Genomic DNA, 3325 nt, shown 5'->3' with positions numbered 1-3325 from the left:
TCGTCGAGTTCATGATTTCATGTTATAAAGCAGACTAACTGTTTAATGATTGTGTGTATTTCGTCGAGTTCATGATTTCATGTTATAAAGCAGACTAACTGTTTAATGATTGTGTGTATTTCGTCGAGTTCATGATTTCATGTTATAAAGCAGACTAACTGTTTAATGATTGTGTGTTTAAATATATATATATATATATCAAATATTTCTTTTCTTATTCACCAGAGGTGAAATTGAAAAGTGAATCTCTGACGTAGAGGCTTAATACATTCTTTGATTGGCCGTACCCTTTGCTGTGAACTGCAGTTTCGCCTATTCAAGACTCATTAGCAAAGTCTGAATCAACAAATTTAACATATACAGAGTGGCCCAAAAGTAGGTATATAATTTCATATGTTGAATCTATTAAATTGTTCTTAGGTTTAAAGAAGATAATGGACTGCACTCCTATGAGGTTTTTCTTTTGAGGGGGTGCTGAAGGACAAAGTTTATAGTAGGAACTCGCAGAATGTTGAAAGGGTACATCACAGACGCACTTACAGAACTTGATGGACAGACAAACTTGTGTCAGAAAGTTTGCAGAAGTGTGGCAGCGACGGGTTTCAGTTTGAACACCTGCGGAATTAACTTGGGATTAACTTTCCTATAATTCCATGTCACGTGTCGTTAAATAAATCATCAACTGTATACCTAATTTTGGGCCACACTGTATATAATTATTGTTTGTTTCAAGGTAAGACATTAGATATTAAACTATGTTCGAAATGAAACAACTATATATCTGTATATGGTAGCTTTCCTTGTCCTCGAAGAGGATAATCAGAGTTTAGTTTAATCTGTAAATATATTGTAATTCATATATGATAATTTGGAAGTTGTTCCATGGATATGCATACTGGAGTACGTGTTAGTGTAAGAAGCGCAAGTAATTGGAATCAAAAAGGTTCACATGGAGAAGTTATTAGTATTATTGGTAATATTAACAAGGTAGATATTTATTTAAAATTAATTTATAATTCATATATACAAACTATTTCTGCTAGAGGCATAAAATATTGCACATTAATACATCAATAATTTGTTCGGTTTATTTGTAAAAGTGAAAAAAATAACGGATAAGAAAAGTCGCCATTTTTATGACAGGACCTGTCTTTCGTGGTCATTCATACCAATATCGATCGAGCATTTTTGATGTATACAGTTTACCATGTAACCATCGTTACTGATGTCAGCCGCGACGTAGTTTCGATTTACACGTTAGCTCAGTTTTTATAGCTCGTGAACAACTAAGTATAAGGTCAACTAACTCCGCATACATTATGCCCTTGAAATGTTCTGTTTTATGTCTTTCCAGAAGTAATAGTAATTTTATAGTGTGTTATCAACAACAGATGTTAGATAAGTTGTTGAGAGAAGTCGTTAAACTATCTGAGATCTTCTCCTGAAGTGATGCATGCACACACACCAGAATTAAACATATTATTCTTCTATTTTGACTTTAGAACCAGTACCGGTCTCTGTGAACCTTTGAAGTTGGGATAATCATTCATGAGCGGAGTACGTATTAATAATGTTTGTATATAAATAGTTTATTGTCGAATGCAAAATTCATATTGCCGCTATTACTATTCCATTGCCCCCCAGTGGCACAGCGGTATGTCTGCGGACTTACAACGCTAGAAAGCGGGTTTCGATACCCGTGGTGGGCAGAGCACAGGTAGCCCTTGTGCAGCTTTGTGCATAATTAAAAACAAACAAAAAAAACAAACTTACTATTCCATTAATTGATTGCGGACAGTCTTGTAGCTGGTTGTTCAGTTACTTCTAACATTAAATTGTGTCGAGGAGACTAATATGTTTTTTACTTTGAATAACTTAGTGAAATGTCACAAAACTGTTGTTCCGAAAATTTTAGCCAATTACCTGGCTTAAAGTGATAAACTGAGGCTTAACTAATTTTCATTGCTCATTTTCTAAGTTAACTTTTCTGTTTTTGTTATTACTAGGAAATTTAGAAAATAACGTACATACAACCTAAAGTGTTCAGCCTTTACCACAGTATATTAACGCACATACAGCCTAAAGTGTTCAGCCTTTACCACGGTATATTAACGCACATACAACCTAAAGTGTTCAGCCTTTACCACGGTATATTAACGCACATACAACCTAAAGTGTTCAGCCTTTACCACGGTATATTAACGTACATACAACCTAAAGTGTTCAGCCTTTACCACGGTATATTAATGCACATACAACCTAAAGTGTTCAGCCTTTACCACGGTATATAACAGTTTCGGACATTGGAACTTTCAATCCGCAGTGTAAATAAATAGTAATGGGAAATTTTTACATTGTTTTATTGTATATTTATATATATATTACATAAAGCTATAATTCACGTTCTGTGTTTGTTTGTTCCTAGCTTAAGAGTTAAACTTCTTGAATGTATTTTCAAGTCGTTTAGCTCAAAGTTAACACAACCACAATAATTCTTCTTTGGCTACTTGGAAGTACATTAACTACAATGGTGTTTGGTTTAGTTGTATGAATACTGCATTGGCGACGTTAGTTTTATCAATAAATACTTCTCGTAAAAAATATTCAGTTATGGGTTCTCTTCAGTTTATGTCCTCTGAATTTCTCAAACTAGCCTTACAACCCCCTTTTTTACCCCTGTTCACACTCTCTCCTCAGTTCTGTTTCTTTGGTTTATTGGAATGCTATTTAAACTTACCATACGACGATTAAACCTATGACACATTTTAACTATATTAGAATTTTGCACTGTGTCTCCTTTTCTTTCTGTCACAAACCCCCTAAATTTTGATTGCTAGAATTTTGCATATCTTTTTTTAGCGACTTCAGATGAGTTTTTCCTACTTTTCTTTGGGAGAAATGTCATCGGGTAGGTTGAGTTACTGATTTCAAACCGGTTTATTATAAGCTTAATTGTTCGAGTCCTGAGATTTTCTGATCTGCCTACACTGCTCATCAGAAAGGTAAGGAATTATTTCCGCCTGGGGGATTTTACACATCTTAACTGCATTTAGTAAAAGAAAAACTACAAGTATACAGACTTGCTTTTAAAACAATTCATAGTAACAATATGTGGGCAAACAACGATTTATAAACACAAGGAAGAGTTTTATTGATGGTGAACATACTACACGTTTCGATAAATCACTGATCTCTCTTTTTCAGGTATGGCCAAGTGGTTAGGGCGCTTGACTCATAATCTGGGGGTTCGCATCCCCATCCCACCAAACATGCTCGCCTTTTCAGCCATGGGGGCGTTATAATGTGACGGTCAATCCCACTATTA

General features: G+C 34.7%; 1 protein-coding gene across 1 annotated transcript in view; it reads left to right on the top strand.

The window, feature by feature from the left end:
- Window positions 1-1484: 1484 nt before the first annotated feature.
- The window catches only part of LOC111085489 (microtubule-associated protein Jupiter-like), a 16835-nt gene continuing 14994 nt past the window's right edge, over window positions 1485-3325 (top strand). The window contains exon 1 of the mRNA XM_022384306.1: window positions 1485-1557. The gene's annotated coding sequence lies outside the window, so the exon portion shown is untranslated. The remainder of the gene's footprint in view (window positions 1558-3325) is intronic.

This window comes from Limulus polyphemus, unplaced genomic scaffold, assembly GCF_000517525.1.
Source record: "Limulus polyphemus unplaced genomic scaffold, Limulus_polyphemus-2.1.2 Scaffold422, whole genome shotgun sequence".
NCBI lineage: Eukaryota > Metazoa > Arthropoda > Merostomata > Xiphosura > Limulidae > Limulus > Limulus polyphemus.
The sequence above is the reverse complement of the archived record's forward strand: the minus strand, read 5'-3'. Positions and strand labels throughout refer to the sequence as shown.